At 34.0% G+C, this 9,629-nt stretch overlaps 1 long non-coding RNA gene across 1 annotated transcript; it reads right to left on the reverse strand.

The window, feature by feature from the left end:
* Nucleotides 1-679: 679 nt before the first annotated feature.
* On the reverse strand, nucleotides 680-1,679 carry LOC125178136. The gene is made up of 2 exons (XR_007156803.1): nucleotides 1,198-1,679; nucleotides 680-1,048 (listed from the first exon to the last, which is right to left on the reverse strand). It is a non-coding gene; the product is annotated as an uncharacterized LOC125178136 (long non-coding RNA).
* Between the last annotated feature and the right edge of the window lie 7,950 nt (nucleotides 1,680-9,629).

Below are 9,629 nucleotides of genomic sequence, written 5' to 3' on the forward strand. Positions count from 1 at the left end.
GCGACCAGCCCGGCTAAACCCGGCGCCGGTCTCGGCTCAAAATTTTAACTGGGTAATTGTTGTTGATTCAATTTTCCTTCCACTGAAAAGGAAGGTCGCGCTAAAGTTTTGTACAATATACTGTATCACCAATAGAAAGGCCAAACTTACGCAGGGGGAAAGACCTAAATGCCAGACAATGGGGGCTAAAAAACGCGAAAAATTGTCGATTAACAATATCAAGTGGGTAAACCCATAATAATTGATTAGAAAAAGTTTACTTGAAAAATGTGCAGCGATTCAGAGATCCTTTACCCTGAAGTATCAAAGGCGTAGCCCTAAGTATAAAAATATCTGCCGGAAACAGGGACATCGAACTGTTCAGTGTCAATTAAGATAAACTATCGATATGAATATATAAATTAGTGGTAATTTTTGACTTGCCCAGTCAAGCAATTTTTTTCTCATAAACCATCATTAAGTATTAAAAATAGTAGGACTTACATAGGTAAAAATTCACGGGATTAATTTACCATTTATTCAAGTTAAAAATAACATAATTTAAAAATGAATTTTTTAGGTAGCGGAAATCAATTTATTAGCTTCTTGCCGTCAACATTATCATTTAACCTATCGGGATACCGAGAATTATTATGGTCAATCAGAGCAAACTGTAAAATGTGCAAATTAAATTACATGATTGATTTGTAATTATGTATATCGCTATATATAAATGGAGAGCTAAATTACAGGGCCAAAAATGAAAAATTGACAAGTATGTAATTTCCAGCAGTTTTAAACACACACTTCTTCTACGATACAAAGTATGTATACTTTATATCTACACATTTATATATAGGTTTAATTAGCAATCGCATACAATGAGGTACAATATCAACCACATTGTGTAACTCTATATTGTATGCTATTTATTCTAACGAGAAACATTGGTAGTAAGCAAGATAGATTTCAAAATTTTCTCTTAAACTTATGAAGTAAGCTTGTCATTGACTGAAGTACCACTCCGCTGTGCCGGGCGAACTATGAGATCCGAGTCCACATGCAGTCGCTGAAAAATTGTGCAAAAACTTCAAATAATTTTTATGACTAATTATTTCATTAAATTTTTGTATATGTCTGTGAGTATAGTCTCAAATCATTTGAACACAAAAACGGGCAATATTTTTGGATTTTCCAGACGATATTTCAGATACTTACGCGACAAGTTACTTTTTCAAGCCAACTTCAGCTAGCCGAATACTCTGCGCCAGAATCTTCTCACTTCTTTGCCGATCTTCTCTGCTACCTTTACTATGTCGATTCTCACAGGTTTAAGAGTTGTTGTTGTTTGGCCGGGTATGTTGATTGGGGGACGAAACTCATTGGGAACTTGGTCGTTTCCATCTTCAATAATAGGAACTAGGCCAATTTTCGTCTTCACTTCGCTTCTGATTCCATTTGTTGGAACTGAAGGATCGCCTGAAATTTCTTGACTTGTAGACTCGGCAGATGAATCTTCCTGAGAGTCCGTTAAAGTGAGTTGACCATCTCCGAATTTCAGGGGCTGTGCGAGAATCGTATTAGCGACCATTGCAGCAAGTAAGAAGAAGATGATGTTTTTTGCCATCTCAATAATCTGACGAAGAGTTGAAATTGAGGAATGTTCTTGTAGTAAACCCTATAAGTTTGCTACCGTGATGTTCGGAACAGATCTGCGAGGCCTCTATATAATGTTTCGGCTTATATAGCTAATGTTTCAGCGTATGTAACCATGCTATGCATTCTAGCGCGCGTTTATTGGGCACTTGACCCTAATCTTGAATTGTATTCAGAGAAATACTCTGAACTGGCTCACTTATTTTCTTGATGATTTTACCATCCCCGTTTTGAGTTACGAAGAAATAAATATTAAATTCAGCATGACCTGATCGGCGAATTGATAATTTTCTACTGCAGCAACAAATTGCAATTGCTGCTCCAGCTAGAACGGGCGTAAAAACACCAGAAAACGAGCGTAAGATATCAAATATATTTTCAAAAAATAAAATAAGATTATAGCAATAATCTTACCGTTACATATATCTGAAAAATATAAATGAGGAAGCCTCGAAATAAAGGGATATGGAATAACAGGATTTTCAAATTTCTGCGAGTATAAAAATAATTATCAATCCCACATAAAGTTAGTTTTCCGCAGAAATTGTGACATAATTCCCAAAAATTAAAAATCTAAAATCTAATCTTTATTGCGCCATGATTATTTCTGTTATTAGACGTGATGAGACATCATTATGAGCCTTAAAAAACTTTTGAATAAAATGGCTGTTGTTTCTACGAAGGAAATTAATTTTTCTCACTGCAATCAGCGTGACATTATAATCACAATATTATGGTCTAGTGTCGAATATAAATTTCATAGAAGCTTCAAGTCCCGAAAAATATTGGAGCGTGAAGCATGGAAGGTCACATGCGTTTCTAATATATTGATAATTCGCTGAAGAAATGTTGGCTTGAACTTTCAAGGTCTAAATAACCTCAAATGACACACCATGTAACTAAAACCTTGATGGTAGGGATAAAGCCACAGCATTTAATTGTACCCATACCAATATAGCAGTTTGGCAATACTGTTAACGTGTTGCTCATTATATGCACAATCAAAAAATGTCCAACTTGAATCCATATTGAGGTGTACGTAGTACTCTTGTAGCACCATTGGGAAAACTTATAATACATCAATAACATATAACCGTAATTTCCATATAAAATTTACCTTAACCTTCCATAAAATTACCTTCCGTGAATTCTGAATTGAAATCGAAATGAACAAAACTAAAACAACAAACAAATTACAATTTCTCACGACCAGAGTACCTTGACTTAAAGGTGAAAAATACTTGTGTCTTTACTTTAATATACTTTACTTTATACTTTACTTTATACTTTATATATACTTTACTAATACTTTACTAATACTTACTAATACTTTACTTTAAAGGTGAAAAATACACCGTGAGACACAATCTATTGATTGATTTTCTTCAATAACTAGAAACTATTCACTTCCAACGTCTTTCATCAAATTATAATCATTTGTACCATAAACTAGAAAAATTCGATTGTCCTTGGCCCAGTCGACTTGGTCGACCTAATCTTCAGCTATGAAAGTTCAAGCATTTCTTCGGCGAATTATCCAAGTTGTGTAGAGAAGCACTTGACGCCTATCATTTAATAATCTAAATTTTCTCTTGGAATATCACATGCAAAATGTGGAACAGCATAAGTGGGGAATTTAAGTGTGAAGTGGCATCTAAGAACACTTGACTCAAATAAAGTGATTAATCAAATTTGTTTTATTTTTAGACGAAAAGACCCATTGATATAATGTACGCGTGAATTGGTATATGGCCACTCTGCTCAAATAAAGTGATATTTTTATGAGAAAAGACTTATTGAAGTGATGTATCTGTTAAATTGCACAAGTCACTCGTGACCAAAATGAAATGATACATAAAATTTGTAGTATTTATATAAGAAAATCCGCACTGGCATAATGCACGTAAGCTGCCCAAATTTACAAAATGAAGACACTTGTGATCGCCATACCATTATATAGAACAATAACGAACAATAACGATGTTGTGTCGTGTCAGGAACCAAAATTATTATTCATGATCTAATTTCTTATTTAGATGAATCGTATAAATGAACCTAAAACTCCAAATTCTTTGGAAGAGATTTCTTATCTTAATAACTGAGTTTGCTGTCAACTCGGAATGATCCGTTTTCATGAGGAAATTTCCGCTATAAGAAATGAATTTTAATACATTGAATTCATTTTTGTTTAGTAACATATGCTATCAGTTGAATTTTCCGACTTGCCAGACTCCTTATCCCGCGATGGCACAAACCAGACTTCGGTTTTGGTTGAATTTTGTGGTATCGTCTTTGACTCGGCTTGCTTTTATTGTTATTTCGGTGGCTTGGCTTGAGGACGTTCCTACTTGTGATTATTTTCATTTAACAAATCTGGCCGAGGTAGGCGATCGCCTACTTATAAAGAGATTTTAAGTTTAACTAGTAAGTTTAATTTCAACAGTCGCCTCTATATTGATGGTTTTCTCATCGAAAGCGGATACGGTTGAATGCATTTCTGTTATAGAAGAGGTCCGAGGCTTTACCCGCGAAAGTATTCCTGTAGATTATTGTGGAACGTGAACAAATTACGGAATGAGGAGATTATATATAATTGATGCTCTTGATACAGAGCACCCTTAATAGGGCTATTCGTATCATATAGACTCCACAATGTGGGAAATGCAGAACTTTGATCGTTTCTACCAACATTTGAGATCCAATTTATAATGAATAACGTAACGACTGTCTCTCCAGTTTTCGAGGCTTGCCATTGTTGACCAGGGGCCATACTTTCAAAACTCACTAAGTGAACGTAAAAACTTAAGCTCTATTTTCTTGTCGATGATTGGTGGATTTGGCTTGAAAGGCCGTCTATGATTGGCTGATGAACTTCCGATCTCTTAACTTTTTTTGAAAGCATAGACCCTGAGCACAACATGCGTGGTTCAGTCGAAAATGTGTATTCTGAACGGTGGCCACGACAACCGATATTTTCTGGACATTTTCCTTAGTGGATTACACGATCGACGCGGTTCATTCCGCTAGGAAATGTTAAGCTGAAAGCATAAACTTTTTGACTTCGGTTCAAAGGCTATACTGCCACATTGACAAAAATTAATATTGATTTAAACTTTGCTCATTGAGTTTTAATAAAGATTATTTAAGTTTAACAGACATATTCTGCTCTGTTTTCAAGGAATATAAACTGAATTTTACAGTAGAATAATTAGACTTTTTCATATGCTTTACAGTATACTTAAGTTATTCAAGAACTGCAAAATCTGCTGCCCAGGTGTCTGCAAAATGGTTTAGTAATCATGATAGTTCCATCGCATGTCATCATGATTAATGATATACAACTCTCAACTTAGTTGAAAAGATAATGCGTATACAGGATTGAAATGATTCTAAACATATATATTGATTTTTTTGCCGATATATTCATCAACCATCACTTGAATAGGAGAACAGAAAACAGGGAAAATTGAGTTTGCAGTTTTTGCCTCAAGTTTTGGACCGTTTTAGGTTTAAAAGCAAGCTTCTTGCAGTGCTATGGCATTAATTGCAGATGGATCACGCGCTGAAATAATAAGTCAACGCGGTTTTTGGAATTTTGTTAAAGCTGTTTAAAGTCTACAGCAGATATTTTTTACTCTTAATTAGATGTCTGTTGGATCATGTTGCACTAGCAAAATTAGGAACCATGATGAGTCTAAAGATATTCGTATCCTATCCAAAAGACTCCTATTAAATTTCGACAGGCCAATTAAGCAGATACTGAATTTATGGATAGCGATTTAAAATATTACTCCAAAATCACGGAAATTTACTTATGTTGAACATCAACATCAGGATTTATGGCATGGACCAGAAAAATCCTAGAGACAACCTGCTGAACGAACGATAGTTAGCGGGCGATGGACTGTGGATTCAGAATTCGATATTATTGAAGCTGCGATGCTACCACTAAAATAAGCGTTAATCGTATAGCCCGCCATGTTCGTATAGAGTTTCGATATGACTGTGAGTCATATTTGAAATTATTAGAATTTGAAATTAGTTTTATTAGACTTTCGATATGACTGTAAGTCAAATTTGAAATTATTAGAATTTGAAATTATAGTATTATTAGGCTTTCGATATGACTGTAAGTCAAAATTGAAATTATTAGAATTTGAAATTAGTATTATTAGACTTTCGATATGACTGTAAGTCAAATTTGAAATTATTAGATTTTGAAATTATAGTATTATTAGGCTTTCGATATGACTGTAAGCCATATTTGAAATTATTAGTGTTTTAAATTAGTATTATTAGACTTTCGATTTGACTGTAAGTCAAATTTGAAATTATTAGAATTTGAAATTAGTATTATCAGAGTTTCGATATGACTGTAAGTCTTTTTAAGTCTTGAAATCGAATGAACCATTATTCACTTCATGAAAACGAAGTGATGTTTCAAAACAGTGTTTCTGAACAAGGAAAGGATGAAACGGAGTAATCAATCTGTATGGTGTCTATGCATCATAAAGAGATAATACCTGAGACATTGTTTATAAATTACTCCCCTATAGTATTAGCATTGTATAGAAAAATAACTGTCCTCAATTAAAATACGAAACAAGACTTTGGCCAAAGTTAACTTTTCCATCTATGTAGTTTTAGAGCAGCGGGAGGAACATTTCAAAATTACTTTTATTTCATGAATTTTAAAATGAAATTGTGTATGAGACTACATCAACAATTTAGAGTTTAGTGCGGTTATTTTTCTGTGACTCGGAATTTAAAATAATCCCCATTAAATCGACGTTCACATTGAGAAGAGATCCTTTATTTCCACGAGTTAACCGAAAGCATTGCCGATGAAACGCTATAACACGATCGTACATCAAAGAATGTTGTAACTTCATGAAAAAGTAAATTTTTTTGAATGAATATTATATAATAATTTTCATAAAAAAGTTAAATATTATCAGATTATTTACATTTATTTCTGTCATCAAGTGAAAGATTCGAGGGAAAAGGCAAAGAAGTAGTGCGACTTACATCTTTTTAATTAATTTTCAGCTACTGTTCTGCTCATTATGTGTCATTACATACATTTAATGAAGTAAATAAGTAGTGTATATTTTCTTCTGACCGCTCATTTAGTGTTTGGCGCTCGGATTTGGTGTTAAACGAAGCTTCAAACAATCAAATATCTAACTCCTCGCTTCCGTCTTATCTCCGTTGTTAAGTCCCACTTGTCGCCACCATTTTTACAGGTCAATTTTGTTTGAGTACGACGAAACAAATATTCCCTTCCACGATGATAATGCAGGTACTTGAACATGAAGATAATTCGCACAATAAACTCGCTTGCGGCAGTTCAATTCATCAGGGGCTATATAAGCCAGGTCACCGACATTAGGTCTCATACGAGACACCACAGAGTCATTCCAAACATCTCTGTCGCATTTTCAAACATCGTACCATCTTAATGATGGCAAATAACTTCATCTTTATATTCTTCCTGGCCATGGGATTCCATTTGCTTCTCGCACTACCAGAGAACTATGGAAACAAAGAAATTACTTTCACTAATGAGGTGAAAATTAAGGCTCCCTCGTTAACCAGTCAAAAAATCAATACAACGAGTTCTGAAGTTCATTCAACGGAAGATGGAAACGTTACCGACACAACAAGCGTTGTTTCAAGCACTGGAGATGAAAATGAAGTAGACGCCACAACTAGCCCTTTTCCAGCAAGTGAAAATGGAAACGGAGTTGGAACGACCAGCCTTTTCTCAACAATTCAAGAAACTTCAATGGAACCTTCAACAACGGAAACTTCAACAACGGAATCTTCAACAACTACAACGACTCCAACAACTACAACTGCGACTCCGAGACCAAAATGGTATAAACGAGTCTGGAGGAAAGTTAAAAAATGGTTTGGCTGAAACGTTCATAAACTGAAATGTAGCCTAAAAACTGAGGAGGGTGGAAATTAATTTCCCAGTAAGATAACTCCCCCGTTATTGGTTTAGTTGGTGATAGAAAACTATCTTTGGCTCTTCTTCATTCAAATGGCATCAATGTAAATTAAAATGCTGCGTACGTACTGCTTTAAAATAACATTAAATTTGCTGTACCTATGGAATGAAAAATTCTTGAATTAATGAGCTGAAAAAATATTGGCTGACGTACACATGGCTTGAAAAAAAAACTTCTCGGCTAATCTTACTCCAAAATCTATTTGCCGCCTTCTAGGAGCCATACTGGCGAGTCAAGCCGGAAAAATATTATGTTTACGTGCTCCTGCATTTTAAAAATATGATTTACCGCATTTATAATTTGACTGGTTACAACGCTATACTTTGTTCATGTGCATAGCAATAAAGTTGGAATTATGAGTTCATCCTTAACCCCCAAAAATTCCAAATGTGGATTTCCAAATGTGGGAAGAAACAGACCCGACAAGTTTCACAAGTGAAGAAGAGGTTTTATTTATTGTATATTGTTAATCAATTTATATTCACATCAACTTCTGCCAGAATGCAGTTATCGATTTGATTTTTTTTGCTTGCAATCAGACTACTTTCTTGATTGCAAGGAAGTAGTCTCCTAGGTTCTCAGAAAATTCCATAGATTCAAATTTAAATATTGAGTAGTTCATATTAACTTCTCTTCGTGTTGAAAATTTTATAATATCTCAAATCAGGTAATTTTTACTATAAACATCAGTGTCGCTGCACTTTTGAAAAATTGTATTTCCAATCGAATCCATAATAATCTCTATTAACCAGGGAAAACCGTTTGAGCTCTTTCATTTAAGTTCAAGCATCACATGATAGTTGATTACAAGCTCTTCGATACTAATTAAAAAAATATTTAAAATTTTGTTTGTTATTACATTGTTCCTTAGCATCGAAAACTTTCACAGACATGCTACAAACCATCTTCACTTTTTTACCGTTTGAAAAACTGATGAAGCATTCGAATACCGATGAACAATACAATTCTATCGCAGAGTGTCATGGACTAGTAAAATGTCTAAGATTAGACATTTTACAAGATTGGCATTAGATTGACATTAGACAAGATTAGAAAAATTCGACGGTGAGCAATCACCGATGATGTCCCAATTAGTTTTTCTTGCATAAATTAATTGCCGCCGTCACGTTTTCAAGTTCATATCTCAAATAATCACATAGCTTGAGAAGTAAATGCTGGAACAATTTCAGTATTTTGTCAAACCTATTAATTTTTATATTATGAGAAAATCTGTTTATTTATGAAAATTTGAAATAAAGGTATTAATTTTATTACATAGAAAATCACTAGCTATTAGAGATGTCACTTTTAAAACCAAATTTTTGCATCTATGAAATTCCATCAGCTCCAAGAGTTAAAAATGTAAACCGTGGTGACATCCATGTGAGGTTGCGCACAAGCCCATTAATTGAATAAAAAAACCGCAGCGGCACTGGTTAACCAGCTCACAAATTCCAGGTTCCACCTGAAATTTCTCCATGGATCGGTTCAAAGTTCATTTTATCCGAGTAATCGTACCCTTTCGTGATCATTTGAAAAATCCTCGGGAATTCCTAAACGATTTTTCAATTTCAAGTAATTTTGCGTCAGCAGTAAACATTTTTACAAGAAGCGGGTTCAAACAAATTTTTCCATTTGAATGAACCGTTCAACGATATACCAAATGGCATATCTCTAATGTACATACAAATTAAAAGGGCATATAATGAGAAAGATCTTATTAATTATGGTATATATTTTTAATTATTAGTGTGCTCTCCTCAGGTTTCTGTTAAATTTTGCGTGCAATTCATAACTCTTACACTCAGTAATATTCAATACCATGCGGCAATTTTATTATTTGAGTGCAAATTTATAACGTGACGATTTTTCTATAAAATGAAAATATTCCGTCAAAATATAAATTTTATTTAAGCTAATTTCGAAATGAAGTCCACCGTAAGAAAAAGTGAAAATAGCCAATCCATTCTTTGCCAC

The sequence above is a fragment of the Hyalella azteca genome, unplaced genomic scaffold (assembly GCF_000764305.2).
Source record: "Hyalella azteca isolate HAZT.00-mixed unplaced genomic scaffold, Hazt_2.0.2 contig7390, whole genome shotgun sequence".
Classification (NCBI taxonomy): Eukaryota; Metazoa; Arthropoda; class Malacostraca; order Amphipoda; family Hyalellidae; genus Hyalella; species Hyalella azteca.